Genomic DNA, 16,712 nt, shown 5'->3' with positions numbered 1-16,712 from the left:
TCGTGTCAGGGAAATCACACTCGGGGGAACCGAGAGAACTGGTCCCGTTTCACCCAGAGTCAGGAGTAGAGAGCAGTGCACTGGTGCATGCTAATTTTCAGCTTGTCTTCCCCACCTAATGTAATCTAGGATCCCTGACTCGTGGAACAGCCCAACTCAAAGTTCACGTGGATCTTCCCACATAAATCAATGTAACCAAGATAATCCCAACAGACATTCTCAGAGACTAACCTTAATCTAGACATCTCCTTGAAAGAGTGCCCAGAGGCAATTACTATTAATCATCACAGTAAGATTTAGCATTTTAGCTGTGTCTTGTGGGGTGTGTGTGTGTGTGTGTGTGTGTGTGTATGTGTGTGTGAATTAAATTAAAATTGAAATGGCATTAGACTGATTTCTGTTGGCCAGTGCTGATTTAGAAACTACAAGAGAGAAATGACAGACGGCCACGTTTACAAGCTTACATTGGCCCCAGCTATAGCACTTTGTCTTGTCCCAGAGGCTTTAAGCTTTTCCACCCTAAAATTCTTTAGAATCCAAATCAGTGCAAGTTCAGTAGTGAATGGACAATCCAGGACCACTGGGCAAATCTGTTCCATGATGGTCTAGGAATGCAGGGTCTTGTTTGGTCAACTGAAAGGCTTTCCATGATGACCGGCTCACCAGGGCCGTAAAACACCTGAAGATACAAAAGGGAGGGAGGACGAAAGCAGAGTCCTTTGAGAGGGACACGAACTCGGAAGCTGCCTGTGTCTCTTTCCTCATACCCTCTTTGAATGGATATCATGGAGTTAGGAATTGGTCACACCTAGTTACAAGGCTTGGGATTTGATTCTTAGTGAGCATAAATGTGCCCGACCTTAAGCTCAAGGGATTCTGTAGCTCCAAAGGAGAACGGGAGTCGCTGGGAGTCGCTCAGTTGTCACGCCAAGTCCTTGTTTGCTCTCCTTCAGTCATATTTACTTAGAAAGGTACAGGTAGGGATCTGTGATACACTCAGATTCTTTTTAAAAATAGATTAATTGCGCAAAGCAATCCCATTAAAGCATTATGGTATACAGTGTGTTCACTGAGACCCCTAGCACAGCAGATAAATAACGGGTGCTTGGAGAAGTGTTAGTGTGTAGAACACTCATTACGCTTTCTGGGGAAGCCTAACAGTTACAAAAGGAGCCCCTTTTATTAGCATGATGCCCCTTTTCTCCTGTGCGTGAGATGCGCAGAGATGATGTGATCCTGGAAGAGCTGCAGGCAGCTTCCCTAGTGAGTATCCAGGTCCCACAGGAATGAGAGGCAGTTAGTAAGCAGTAAAAGCAATGATCAGTCTTCCAGGGCCCCGGAGATGGCACAGTAGCGTAAACAACCTGCTAGTTTGTTAGTTAGTTCCGGCTCCACCTCTGGAAAGGGGGAGTCTGTTAGAAGTTGATAAGAAAGTTTAACAGTTTGCAAAATCGCTCGATGTATTTAATCCTAGGTTTTGCGAGAGAGCATGGAAAGTATTAGTGCTGTCAGCTGCGGAAGCAGGGACGAGTGTTTGTTAAACAGAAGCCTTGCTCCGTCATATTCCCCTAGGATGCCAGGGAACCTGGAGTTTAGAAACCATTTATACGGATTTGTAAAGTTTTTCTTTTTCCTTTTTCCTCCCACTCCTGTGAAGCTGATTAATAGTTTCATTAATGGTACACGCTGGGACTGTGCAGGCCAGCAGGGTGACACTAATGACAGGTGGCCATCGAACACTTGAAACACGGTTAATTTGTGAGCGCAAATATACTTTTGGATTTTCTTCCAAGATACTAGATTTTAAAGACTTGTTGAAAAGTGTAAGACGAGGGCTGGAGAGATGGCTCAGCAGTTAGGAACACTGGCTGCTCTTCCAGAGGTCCTGAGTTCAATTCCCAGCAGCACATGGTGGCTCACGACCACCTGTAATGGGATCTGATGCCCTCTTCTGGTGTGTCTGAAGACAGCTACAGTGTACTCATATACATAAAATAAATAAATCTTTTTTATAAAAAGTATAAGATGAGGTCACTCTTATAGCCCAATAGATCTGCTTCCAAGCTGGATGACCTAAGTTCACGTCCCAGAACCCGTATGGTAGACGCTAGCTCCTGAAGATTGTCCTCTGTCCTCCTCGCTTGTGCTGCGGCATATACGTGCCCGTACACATTCACACACCTCACAAAATGAGATTAAAATGTAAGTTTGAAAAGGAGTAAAACAATGATTTTTTTAAAAAAATAAGTAACTGAATAATTTTTGTGTACTTATAACAACAGATGAGAGAAAAATCAATGATTAAAAAGAGCTCAATTAAACTAAGCAGACATCCAAAATGATTTTTAACATTGAGTATTGAAACGAACACTTTGGGTAGATTGGGTTAAATAAACGATCACCACTAACTTTTACCTGTTTCTTTTTACTTTTAATGTGAAATAAATTAAACTTAGATTAGACAAGACTCAGTTCTGTTGAGCAGTGCTGACTTAGAAACCACGTAAGGGAACCAGTAGGTGGCTGCGGTTACGGGTGTGAACGGGTCTATTCTACAGCTCTTTCCTTATTGTCCAGAGAATACCTGTGTGTTACATGGATGCCTCACCTGCCAGCTAAAAAGCCTATGGCCTATGGCTTAGGCAGGAAATGCAAGGTAGGACGTCTGGGAGGCAGAAAGAATTCTGGGATAGAGCCAGGTGTGGGACGATTCATGCAGGAAGATGTGAGGAGACAGATGCACGGTACCTGAGCACAGGTGTTCAGCCACGTGGCAGAATGTAGGTTAAAAACATTGGGTTATGTTGAGTTATGATCTAGTCAGAGTAGAGCCCAGTTATATGGTCAAGGTATTTGAATATTTTTTGAGTCTGAGTCTTATTTCTAGGAACACAGGACTGGGCGGTAGAACGAGACCTAACATCTATATGTATCCCAAGACTGTAAAGATTTAAGCTCTGCCACCCTAAGATCCTTTAAACTCCAAACCAATGGAAGACCACTGCTAGCACTTCCGGAATAGTCGTGTTGGGTTAAGCTTTCTCCACTGGCAAATGTTTAGCTAGTCTGCTTAATACTTCTTGCTTTTAGGCTGGTGGCAAGGTTGCAAGCCTTGGGGACCTCCTACAATTGATTAGCTCTATATAAGAGGTGACCTCTATGAAAAGTTTTACAATTATCTGTTACATTGTGTGTTGGGGGCATTGGACACACAAGGTCTGTGGTGCACACAGGGAGGTTGGTGGATAATTTTGGGGTGTGGGGGGCCTCTCTTCTTTCTGTGGCTATTCTTCATCCCTCAGGACAGATGGGCCATGAGCTCCCATCCTACTCTCCTGTCTCCACCCCCAATCTTGCTGTCGGAGTGCTGTGTATCCAGATGTGCACCACAAGAGGCATAATAACTTGCTTAAATTGCCAAGATAACGACTGATAAAGAGCATAATTTATACCTGAGTAAGGTGACATTGTAGTTTCAATCTAACCTGACCAAAAGAAAGTCCAAAGTCAAAGTACCAGCACTGCATTCGTGGCTGCACAACTCCGCTGTTCCCGTCTGTGTTTCATGGCCCATCTGGATAATCATGGCCCATCTTGAAATCTTCAATCTAGTTATGTCTGCAAAGATTCTTTATCCAAACAAATGTGTCTAGTCTTAAAAAGTAGTAAATTTATAAACGGTGAAAGATTGGTGCTGCCTCTGGGAGCCGATGCGAGGTCTGTGGCCTGTGTGGATGTCCAGGGTCCACACTAACCCCTGACACCTGAGGGACTCCGTGAGCCGCGCTGCTGCTGCTGGCCGTTCTGGGCAAGGAAGCTTCTTCTGCAGTGGTATGGGTGACGGCAGACTCATACCTGAGCATAAGAGGCATGGAAGGTCTGTAACAGCCGCTCTTCCCCCAAAAAGAAATACTCCAGACAGGAAGCTATTGGAGACTCCTTTAAAATTGTGGAGAAGATGTGTAACTCCTCACAATTGACGACTTCTGGTGAGGGTGCGGAGAGGACTCAGTTATCTTTAAGGGGCTGGCCACAGAGTCTGGCGACGCTCCAATGAGAACACAAATTGGACTTGGTGTATTTTTTTCTCTTTTGGGGTTGGGTGCAAGGGTGGGAGGGTAGACTTGGGAGAAATTAGCGACTGTGATGGGGGTACATTGTGTGAAATTCCCAAATACTCAGTAGGGATATTATGTTGGGGAAAAAAAGAATAAAGGGAAGTGGGGGGGTCATAAATTAGACCACAGCATCCCACACTAATATCCTGAAAAGCTCCAATTTGAGGGCCATAAAAGAATGACACCTGCAACTTCTAAAAAGCCAGGAAGTTTGGATGTTGTTCCAGGGTGAATATTGTTCTGGGTTCAGATAAGTTTGGAAACACTGACACCTTTATGTCACCTTCAACGCCACCTTTCCCTAGCTATAGGTAACTGGGGATAGACAGATGCCTGCTCCAAATTAAACCTCACACATTCTCTCTCCCAGGAGTTTTGAATTGGGATTTAAGTATTTCGTGTATTTTGTGTATGCGAGAGGGTCAGTGAGTGTGTGTGGGTCAGGGCTGTGTACGTCTGGAAGTGAGAGGACAATCTGTAGAACGTCATTCTCTGCTCCTACCACATGGGTTGTAGAGATCAAACTTGGGTCTTCCGGCTTTGTGGCAAGAGCCTCTCCATACCTGCTGAGCCTTCTCGATATCCTAACCCTCTTCTTTTTGCCCACTGTTTAAGTAGTGTTTTGCTATATCCAGAACATCGTTCGTTGACTGAGCCAGAGAGATTAGCATCTTACAGAGGCATCTAAAACACAGCAAAGAGAAAAATGCTAGCAAACAAACCCCAGAGGCCTGGGGGCGTGAATCAAAGACGCACTGAGGTAAGAAAAAGGAAGCAAACGTCCCGTGAACTTCGCTGACCCTCCACACCCAGCACTGGTTAGGGCTTGTTGGTAGCCTCTGCCAAGGGATGCCTGCGGTCATCTGCACAATAATAAAAGCAGGGTTTACTTTGGTTCACAGTTTGGAAGGTTTCAGTTCTGTGGTTTGTTGGCTCGATTATTTGGGGGCCTGTGAGGCAGAGGCTGGGAAGTGGGGAGCAGGCACAAGGTGTTCACTTCCTGGCATCTGGAAAGCAGAAGAAAGTAAGAGGAGAGGCTAGGGGCCCCTTCCCTGGCAGGCCCTCAATGTCCTAACTTACTCCCAGCAGGCTCAGCATCTTAAACGTTTCACCATGCCCCTAGGAAGACCACAGGCTGAAGACCACACCCTTAAGACATTAAGAGGTGAACCTTTGAGGGGACATTTCAGATCCAAACTGCAGCAAGGAGATAGACAGGAAGTGTAACGGTCTCCTTTCTCAAAGCTTTTACTGCAACATTATTGCTTCTGGATGAATACTTTTCAAAGCAGGTCTCAGTGCCAGTGTTTGGAAAGAATCTCCAGTTTTAATTAAGCATGGCGAAGTCATTGCCTCCATGACAAGTATTCTGTAACTGTGAGGAAAAAGAGACTTAAAGGCATATCCTTCCCATTTTTACAGGTTTGCTGGATTATAAAGAGTATCTTCGAATGTATTCTGTTCCTAGAAATACTTAATAAAGAAGTACTTAATATAGAATGTTTAAACGCCTAGTGATTTATATGATATGTTTAATCCCATCTCCTTAAAGACTCCAATAACTTTATCATAAAGTGGCCTTTTTGGGTTTTGCGACTTTAAACTTTATTTGGCATAAAAAAATCATTTAGACACAAAAAGACAAGCAGGTGAAAATTTTTAACTGGATGTGGTCTCTGGACTTGAAACACCGCCATCTGTGCTTTCGCGCAGGGCATGGCCGCCCTCTCAGTACGGGTCCTCTTGGACTTTTAAGTTCTTAAAGTGTATCGAGGAAGGGAAGTGGGTTAAGTTGTCTTTCTCAGCAGACCTCTTGGGAGAGTTGTCAGGAATACACAGCTGAGAACAACTCAGGCATTTCCTGTTCCCACCTGGGCAATCCGTCATTTTGCCACTGTTGGGTGTCTGGTAGGAGGGGGTCAGCAAAGCAGGGGCTTGGCAGGTGCCTCACAGAAAAGACCAGAGGCAACAGCAGAATGCCATTCACATTTTAAAGATGTACTACTCGTTCCTCGAAAAGTCCATAGATGTATACAAAGACTTTTAATCATATATACCGACTTCCTTTCTCTAATCCCCCCGTGGCTGCCCCTAACACATCTTCTTTCCAAATACGTGTCTTCCTCCTCCTCCTCCTCCTCCTCTCCCTCCTCTTCCTCCTCCTCTTCCTCCTCCTCTTCCTCCTCTTCCTCCTCCTCCTCTTCCTCCTCTTCCTCTCCCTCCTCCTCTCCCTCTCCCTCCTCCTTCTCCTCTCCTCCTCCCCCTCCTCCTCTTCCTCTTCCTCCTCCTCTTCCTCTTCCTCCTCCTCTCCTCCTCTTCCTCCTCTCCTCCTCCTCTCCCCCTCCTCCTCCTCTTCCTCCTCCTCCTCTTAAATAACTCAGTGAGTCCTATTAGTGCTATACACATGGAGCCTGGGTAACCTACCCCCACAGAAAACTGACTCTGCTTCCCCCAGAAGCCATCAACTAACTACCAATGGTTCCTCAGCGGCAGGTGGCCCCTTACGAGCCCCCCTCCCTTCTATGCAGGAGTTTTGAGGCTTGATCTCTGGCAGGTCTTGCGGGAGTACCCACAGCTGCTGTGAATTCACGAGTGCAGCAGCCAAGGCAAGTCCATAGGATATCTCATGGCATTCTTTCTCTTCTTTGGGCTATGACATTCATTCTGCCTCTTCTTCCAAAGAGCAGAACATTGGAGCCCTTTCAGAGTAGTATTGCCAAATGATTCTCCATGAAGCCACAGCTCCGTTTGTCATCTGTTTCTATGGTGCTGAGGATCTAACCTGTGGCCTCCTGCATCCTCTAGGCAAGTGTCCCATCTCTAAGTCGTATCACTCCCCAGGGAGACAATTTTAAATTGTCAAAGCTTTCTGTGACTTCCTTATAGGCCATTCTTAGTTATGTGCCGCTATTAAAGGGGCTGAGTGTAGGTACACGCACCAAAAAAATACCTTAACCTATGTGATTCTGGGAAAACAAGACAAAAGTTATATTTTAATTATTTTTGAATGTTCTTTTTTTTTCTGATTTGACATTTAATGTACCTTACATTGGTAAGTTGTGTTTGAGCTCACTGGGAAATAGGTTTTGGAAGCAAGGTTGTACACAGCCTGAATCATGTTTGTCTCAAAGTGTGCCTCTAAAGTCTTCATCTGGGTACGGGGCTGGCCCCGATAAACTCTGCGTCCGAAAGGAAAAAGCCTAGGAGTAAAAATACTATATCCTCAAAAATAGCTAGGAAGTAAGCCACTTCCAATTGTTAATTTTGTTTATCTCGTGATTCAAAGGTACTTACAAGGAAAAGGAGAGTTCATCTGTCTTAGTTAGGGTTTTATCATTGTGAACAGACACCATGACCAAGGCAACTCTTATAAGGTCAACATTTATTTGGGGCTGGCTTACAGTTTCAGGGGTTCAGTCCATTAACATCATGGCAGGAAGCATGGCCCAGGGCAGGCAGATATGGAGGAGCTCAGAGTTCTAGATCTTGATCCAAAGGCAGCCAGGAGGGGATTCTCTTCTGCAGGAAGCCAGGAGACTCTGTTCCATACTGGACAGGGTTTAAGTACTAGGAGACTTCAAAACTTGCCTACACAGTGACACACTTCCTCCAGCAAGGCCACGCCTCCTAGTAGTCCCACTTCCCATATTCAAGCCATGCCACCCAGGGAGAAATCTCAGTCCAAATGACTGCCTCGCCTTCGTCTGTCAACTACTGCTGGGGGTTGTGAGGACCCAATGTGATGATGTTAGATGCTATCTCTACCTGTTCTTCTGTGTTCTTTTGCTTAGAAATCTCACATCAAGGAACATTGTGCTGCCAAGGACTCAAGGGAAGCTCCAGCTGGTTGCTTTAAAGCGATACCTCAGTAGGTTTCTGCTGGATGTTTATCAGCAGACCTCTCTCTCTCTCTCTCTCTCTCTCTCTCTCTCTCTCTCTGTGTGTGGGGGGGGTGCCTACATGTATATTTGTGGACCATTCATGTGTCTGATGCCTTAAGAAGCCAGAAGATAGCATCACCCTGGGAACTGAAGTTATTGGTGGTTTTAAGCCACCAAGTGGGTGCAGGGAACTGAACCCAGGTCCTCTGCAAGAGCAGCAAGTGCTCTTAATCACTAATCCATCTTGCTAGCCCTTACCCCCTGCTCTTGTTTGTTCTTTTTCTTGAAAGTTTTACCCAATGGGACACCAGCTGATTACCTTAACAGTTTTCCCCAGTCAATTTCTGCTGGTTGTTTTGAGCATTTGATCTAGTAATATTTTGATATCTATCTCTATCTATCTATCTGTCATCACGTACTTTTTATTTTTATTAAACGAGTGCCAAGTATTGGCTTGCTATTCATCTAAGAAATTCAGTGTCTTAGGGTTTTACTGCTGTGAACAGACACCATGACCAAAGCAACTCTTATAAGGACAACATTTTTTTTTTTTTTTGGTTTTTTTTTTCGGAGCTGGGGACCGAACCCAGGGCCTTGCGCTTTCTAGGTAAGCGCTCTACCACTGAGCTAAATCCCCAGCCCCATAAGGGCAACATTTAACTGGGGCTCACTTATAGGTTCAGAGGTTCAGTCCATTATCATCAAGCCAGGAACATGGCAGCATCCAGGCAGGAATGATGCAGGAGGAACTGAAGGTTCTACATTTTCATCTGAAGGCTGCTAGAAGATAGAAGACTGGCTTCCAGTTAGCTGATGGTCTTTAAGCCCACGCCCACAGTGACACATCTACTCCAACAGAGCTACACCTTCTAATAGTGCCACTCCCTGGGCCAAGCATCTTCAAATCACCACACTCACTCATTCAAAACCCAAAGCATACCTGTTAAAAAAAATTATTGTTTAGAACAGAGGTAACACATCTTCATTTTGAGACATGGGGAATAGGTTGGCAGATATAGAAAGTGACAACTACCAATTAAAATCCCTCCAGTCCAACCTGTTCTTTCAATGTCAGGCTTGCTTTTTTTTTTCTTTTTTTCTTTTTCCTTCTTTTTTTTCTTTTTCATGTATATATATTTAATCATCTTATGATGTTTTTAAAACATAGCAACTGTGGTTTTCTCACATTATTAAAATTTGTTAACACATCTCTCTAAAGTTGCTACATCTAAAATTGCTACATATTGAAAACAAGATAGCGCAGGAGAGATTCAAATGGGTTTCCCTGGTGTTTCAGAGTTTGAGATGACTGTGAGATTGGCGAGTGCAGCAGGAAGAGACAGTCATCTGTCCTCCTCTTTTCCTTGCAGTCTTCATGGGGACACAGATCCACTTCCTGTAGATGAGTAGTTAGGCTGTATCTTGCTGCAGATAATGACATCCCTCTATGTGGTAGTGAGGGGAATGTCACCACCCATCAAAACTACTTATCTCAACGGTGGTCCAAGTCAGCATATTCATGGCAGAGTCATTAGTCACATGGTCAGGATCTGGGGGAAACTTGATTTGTGATGTGTATTCTATCAGCCTTTATTCTTGGCCATAGAGAGTTGGACAGTTTAAGAAATAAATTTCAAAATTAAATGAATGTAAATGTGTTCTTGGAAAGCCCAAGATCCTGGCTTTAAAAAAAACCAAACTGTCAACTCTAAAGGAGGAACACTGCTCTTAAATATCTGTCACTGCCATTGTAGGGGCTGGCTATCACTCAGCCGAGCCACCACACTCAGAATAGATTTGCCATTGGTAACCAACTCCTGATTCCTAAGTCTTTGGAGTTGAAGTTTCATGAGTGTGTCTTACTGATAAGAGAGTACCCACACTCTTAGGTGTAATGGGGAATACAAAATAAAGCTGGTGGCCTCTAACTCAAGAACAGGTAGATTCATTGGGCACGGAAGCACATATCTAGGATCCTAGAACTCTGGAGGCTTAGATGGGGGGATGAAAACTTCAAAGCCAGCCAACACAATGTGACAAGACTATTCCTCAACAAAACAAAACAGAAGAATGGAGAGAAGGCAGGCTTTAAGGTAGGTTCTCCCCCACAGAAAAGACTGTTAGTAGCTAGAACAATGTCCAATGCCACTGTGCAATGCTAGATGGCATAAATGTTTCATAATATATTTAATAATTACTTGCTAACAATTGTCAGAACATTTGAAACTATTTTTAGGGGGAGAGACTCATAATGGCACGTTTGTTAAAGAGCTATCAACAGTTGATGACTTGCAGAAGGGAGAGTTGTTTTCTCTGGTGTTGTGGCCACTGTAGGTTGACCATGCCCCGCCCCATGTCTCTGTTTTGTAACTGTGGGCTTTTCTGCCCACACCCAAGTTCCCAAAACAATGGCTGAGTCTAGCTTGTTCCTCTTAGCTTGTAACTCAAGTATCCCATTTATTGTAGTCTAAGTCCCACCATGTTATTAGTTACCTAACCTCAGGTATATAACCATCTCCCTCAGGGTTCAAGATGAGGCTTCCTGCCCCTGACTCTATCCCTCTGCTGGAACTCCTATGTCCTATTTCCTGCCTAAGCTAATAGGCCAACAGCATCTTCTTAACAGGTGATGCTTTCGTACAATGCACAAGAGATTCTCTAATTAAGGTCAGTAGTTTATTTAAAAAAGAGAGAGAGAGAGAGAGAGGAAGAAGTTGGGAAAAGAATGTGGTAGGCCCGGGAGGATTTTTTTTTGGAGAACGAGTAGTAGATATGATCAAAATACATTGTATACATGTAAAAATCATCAAAGAATAAATGTATAAAATATTTCAAATACTTTCTTTAAAACATTTTAGCATGCCTTTAATCCCAACACTCAGGAGACAGAGGCAGGTGGATCTCTGTGAGTTCACTCCAGCCTAGTCTATAAAGTGAGTTTTAGGACAGACAGGGCTGTTACACAGGAGAAACCCTGTCTTTAAAAAAACATTTATCGAGGTAAATTTACATATGAGAAAAATGGATGCTTTTATACCCTTTAACCTTCTTAATACACAGTTTAAAGAGTACTGACAACTACACAGTCATTGTGCAGCTACTATAATCAACTTACAGAATAATTCAATCATCCCCCAAAACTCTCTCTGCCACTTCATAGCTAGACCCCGTAGTAGTCCCAACTGCTGGCAACCAATGATCTACTTTTTTCTAGCTATCTGTGATGATTTGAGTGAGAAATGTTCCCCATAGGCTCATGTATCTGAACACTTGGTCCCTGTTGGTAGTCGTATGTATTAGGTAGGGTTCTTTAGAGTCACAGAATGTATAGAATGTCTCTCTATAGTAAGGGAATTTATTGTGATGGCTTACAGTCTTTAGTCCAATTAACCCAGCAATGGGCAGCTGTGGATGGGAAGTCCAAGAATCTAGTAGTTGCCCAGTCCCACAAGGCTGGTTGTTTCAGCTGGGCTTCTGTAGAAGTAGGTTCCAAGTCAGTTCAAGCAGTTGAAGAAGAGTGAATCCTCCATCTTCCAATGTCTCTATGTCGGCCTCCGGCAGAGGGTATGGCCCAGATTAAAGGTGAGATCTCCTTGTCTCAGTCTCCTGGGATTAAAGGATGTATTGCCTTGCCTGGCCCTAAGCTTTTCATGGCCACTGTGCCTCAAGATCTTCATGCCAAGATCCTGGTCAGAAATTTGTGTCTTCCAGCCTCAAGATCTGGATCACAGGTGAGCCCTCCAATTCTGGATTGTAGTTCATTCTAGAGATAGTCAAGTTGACAACCAGGAATAGCCACTACAGTAATGTTGTTTGGGGGTGGTTATGAAACCTTTCAGAGGTACATCCTTGCTAGAAGAAGTACATCAGTGAGGGTGGATTTTGAGAATTTATAGCATCACCTCACTTCCAGCACTGTCTGCTTCCTGTGTGCAGGTGAGACGTGACCTCTCAGCTTCTTGCTCCTGTAGCTTTGTGTTCCTCACCTTGATAGACTTCTAAATCTCTGGAAATGTAAGTCAAAATAAACTCTTGCTTACGTTGACCTTGGTCACTGTATTTCAATGCAATAACAGAACACCACTCCGTGGTATCAGTCCTTTTGCACAGCTGTTACTAAAGTTGGGAGAAAAAGAAGAGAGATTCATTTGAGTTCATGGACTGATGGGACATGGTGTTGTATCTCATGGCAGACAGGAAGCAGAGCAGAGCCATAACAGGAAGGGGTGTGTCAAGCCCCCACCTAATAACAGGCTTCCAATGGCCTTTTCCCTGAAACTTTACCCCCACCTTTCACATTCTCCCACCTTGTAATCTATTACAATCTTAAAATCATTAATCCATTTCTTAATTAATCAAAATCTTAATCCATTTAGGCTTTAAGATTTTTATTAGATGCCAGGCAGTGGGAGAAAGAGGCAGGCAGATCTCTGAGTTTGAGACTGGCCTGGTTTACAGAGTGAGTTCCAGGACAGTCATGGTTACTGAAAAAAAAATGGGGGAGGATTGTGAAGCATTTATATATTGGCAAAATATCGATTCACAGTTCAATCGATTGTCTCTAGACATGTCCTTATGGACACACCCAAAGGTGCAATTTACTAATCTCCTGTGTATGTCTCAATTCAAGGGAACTGACAATCAGATTAACCATCAGATCCCCCCACACCGTGTAAAAACAATCACACAGTAAGGAGGCTTTCGTGTTGTCTGGTGTTTCTCGCCCTTCCTAGTTACTCCGAGACTCACTCTTGTTCCTGGGCTTATCAGAAGAGCATTCGTTTTTACCATTGAGTAGTGCTCCATGACACGGTTACGCCTCAGCTCCCTTGTCCATTCTCCAGCTGATGGACACTTAGGGTATCTCTAGCTCTCAAAAGTTACCAAGACAACAGCAATAGGTTTATGCCAGAGCAGTTAGACAACAAAAAGAAGTCAAAGGGATACAAACTGGAAAAGAAGTCAAAATATCACTATTTGCAGATGATATGATAGTATACTTACGTGACCCCAAAAATTCCACCAGGGAACTCCTACAGCTGATAAACAACTTCAGCAAAGTGGCTGGGACTAAGTGTTTGTATGAACAAAGGTTTTCATCATTCTATGAATATCTAGGTGTCACTGATGAGGACAGGAATCGTGGCTGCATACTCATCGTCCCTTGGTTCTTTCTTCAGTTTTAGCTGTAATACATGTTACAAATAACACTAACACACACAAAATACTGTGGTATACTATCATAATCCTAACACACGGGAAACAGGTGGTGGAATAACAGGGGCCAGTGGGAACCACCAAAGGAAACCCTGCTTCAAAAAATCAAGGGTTGGAGATGTCGCTTAGAGAAAGAATGCTTGCCTAGCATGTGCAAGGCCCCAGCTTCAACCCCCAGCACCGTAGTGCTATCCTGGATGCAATCCCAGGATAGAAAAGAAGACTGGAACACAACACCAGAACCCAGGGAAGCTGTTCTCTTTCCTTCTCCCCTTGCTCTCCTGTGATGGATCATCTCCTTGGAGATATATAATGAAGCAGAGACAAGTAATGAGGCGAATTCAGAGTGGCTTACCTGAGCTTCCACACAAAGGTCCTAATGCCCTTAGAAAGGAGCTGGGAGGCCTGTTTTGTATCATGCTTTTCTTTATCCAAGAGCCCTTGGAATTTTGAAGGACTCATGCCTTTGCATATGGGAAAGAGGAAATAAAAGCCAGCAAATGCTCCAAAGGTTAGGGTCTTTACTTTCTAGATTCTTGATCTGTCTTTCGTATTAAATCTCTTCATCAAGGTTGAGATTTGTTTCTGTCCCACACACTTCCTTAGCCTCTGCCCTCCCCCTCCTTGAACAGCTTCTGGTATGGGAGTAATTTCCCCTAGTTTCACACCTGCTGTCAGCTTTTGACACTTGTCACTGGCTGCAGTCTCTGGCTTACTTCCCCCTCCTGCCTCCCAGCTCTTGCCTGAAGGAAGGTAAGGGAACTGACATAGTTACTAACTCGAATAGGAACAACAGTAAGTGAATTCGCAAGTCTGTGGAAGGCATAAAATCAGAATACCTCATCTACCAGACGACAGAACTATGCCAACGATTTCCATAAGGTAGAACAAAGAAATGAAACTCACCAGTGTAAGTTGTAGCCAAGTAGGGTTGTGAGCTTAGATCTCTACAATGGGAGCACAGGATGGGAAGTCAGGAGTTTCTTCTGCTACAGATGAAAGTGTCATGTAGGTGACAGAAGGCAGATTATATTGCATATGAGTCAGTTGAATGGTGTAACACATAGTACTGTCCCCCCAAAAACATAATCAAAATAATCCTTCTCCCCAACTTTAATATGGTGTGACGTGCTATCCATAGATACAAAGTAGATCACCAAGTGACATGACCCCAGCTTACCGTTACAGTCAGGCCACACACAGCACTAGAACATGGGCTTCAGTTGGAGTGTAACACATCCCAAGGCTGATAAAGAGAAGTTAATGTGTCTGCCCGCACCTCCTCGTACAATCTGGATGCTGTCCCTCTGATGACTTTTTAGAATAAACAATAGACAGATTCCCTCCCCCTTTCCAACCCAAGCTGTCTGAGGCGCTTGAAACATCAATCACTTCCTCTTCAAGTTGTGTCCTCTGACTTTTCATCCTTACACTTAAAAACAACACAGAAGAAACTTGTCTTTTTTTTCTCTCCTTGTTCCACAAATGATGTTGCCCAGAGTACCCTAGATCACATGTCTATAGATTTTTCCATCTATGCCCCAAGAGCTTCGATCACCAAATCCTTATTTCTAGACTGACCTTCGTGAACTCTGGAACTCCTGCACTATTTAGTTTATGGAATGTAGAGTATTTGGTCAATAAACACCCATTAGAAGTCTCAAAGGGGAACAGGAAAGTGTCAAAAGGAGATTGACAAGACAAAGCTGGTAGAGATGTACTGCATTCTGAAGCCTTTGTAAATAACACCATGAAAGCCCTTGCTTTTCCTGAATTGTATTCTGGGAAGAATCGCTTTCTTGAAAGAGTAAGTGTATATTATCTGAGGTCAGAGATCGGAGCAGTGGGGCTAAAAAGAAAGCTCAAAGCTCAGTCAGTGACCATGTGGACCTGAGTTCGATTCCTTCCCAGAACCTACATAAAAGAGCCAATGTGTTGGCACATGCTTGTAATCTCAGCCCTTGGAGTCAAAGACAGATCCCTGGGCTCCATGGCTAGCCTGCCTAGCATAATGGGCAAGCTCCAGGCCAATGGGAGACCACATCTTCTGAGGAACAAGAGCTGAGGTTGTCTTCCGGTCTCCATACTCATGTGTATGCATGTGCACGTGTGCCTGTGCACGTAAACACACATGGCAATGATGGTGGTGTCAGTGGCAGTAGTGCTAATAAGAAATGGAAAGCGAATGTCTGGAGAGTTCTGGAGAGTTCTACTTATTCAGAAATAAACAGTGGGATGACAAGCAGAAAACTTTTCCTTACTTTCTCAGGAGTCGGAAATGATAACCCTGGAAACATAATTATGTATTTATTCTTGTAATTTAGAGCTTTTATCTGGGTTCTCTTCCCACAGTGTTTGGAAGCAAAAACTGTAGCAAGAAAGAGGAGGAAGGCGAATAAGGGAAGAAGAAAAGGTGGGGGGATTGTTTGTGCCCCCCCATTCCTGTGAAGTGGAAGGATCCAGGTTTGTGGGGAGGCAGGGCTTACCAGCCAAGGACATAGACTAGGATGCAGGGACCACTGCTGGGCTCTGAGTATTGTGAGGAACTTCACAAAGCAAAACACAAGGAATTGGTTTATCTAAAAGGAAGGGAGGGAGGGAAAGAGGAAGGGAGAGGAAGAGAAGGTAGGGGAAGAGAGGGGAGGGAGAGTTTGGGGTATTCAGCCATTTGGAGATGTTTGAAAATTGCCCTTAAGAAAGGTTTAGAAGGGTGAGTGCAGCCTTGAGGGACAGAATCGGGCTCATAGGTAGAAATTATGATTGTGGGTGGGTTTGAGAGGAAAAGGAGAGAATATCTCTGTTTTCTAACTATAGTTGTCTAGAGATGGAATGTATTCCATGGGGAGACAGTGAAATTCCCATCCCTGGTCAGTGGCCATATAGCAGAAAAGCTTCAGATAGGAAGTGCAGGCACAATGGATTCTCCTTGGATGAACCCCGCCACCCCCTACCCCCACGAGCGTACGATCTGCCAAATGTTGCTAGCCATTTATACAAAGCTCTCTCCTCTAAAAGCTGTCTATGGTGACAATTTTGGAATTTTCATTTCTTTAAGAAACATAGAACTATTATGATATATCTTTATTTTAATCCCAGGTGTGGGATATGGGGATGCTTCTGATTGTCCACAGCAGCTGACTATGATTGGCCTCGTGCTCCAGCAGGGGCATGATTTTGCCAGCTGCAGACAGTTTCCGCAATTGTGTGACATTTGGAATTCTGGGGACCTTTCGGAGGGTGTGTAAATGCTACAGCCCCCAGAAGTGGGGTGGGTTGTTGGTTGTGGTTTGTTTGGTAAGTAGTTATGTACAAAGAAGAAACAACAAGAAGAAATCAGATATCCTGATGGAAAGATCAAACTTGCCCCAAGGATCTTGCGTCAACCTCTCCCCGCATCAGTAGGAATTGTCTAACGATAATGTCATCCCCTCTCTAACCCCTGAGTTTATTCAGGGATCTCTTTCTTCTCACTTCTCTGTTTGTCCTTTCTCTCTTA

The 16,712-nt window shown here is 44.0% G+C and overlaps 1 long non-coding RNA gene across 1 annotated transcript; it reads right to left on the bottom strand.

Moving 5' to 3' along the window:
• Window positions 1–10,663: 10,663 nt before the first annotated feature.
• Window positions 10,664–13,991, bottom strand: LOC148001677 (uncharacterized). Its single transcript, XR_015636006.1, has 3 exons — window positions 13,572–13,991; window positions 13,004–13,185; window positions 10,664–12,115 (listed from the first exon to the last, which is right to left on the bottom strand). It is a non-coding gene; the product is annotated as an uncharacterized LOC148001677 (long non-coding RNA).
• Window positions 13,992–16,712: the final 2,721 nt, after the last annotated feature.

The sequence above is a fragment of the Rattus norvegicus genome, chromosome 13, assembly GCF_021556685.1.
Source record: "Rattus norvegicus strain SHRSP/BbbUtx chromosome 13, alternate assembly SHRSP_T2T, whole genome shotgun sequence".
Lineage (NCBI taxonomy): Eukaryota > Metazoa > Chordata > Mammalia > Rodentia > Muridae > Rattus > Rattus norvegicus.
This window is presented reverse-complemented; position numbering and strand designations above follow the sequence as displayed.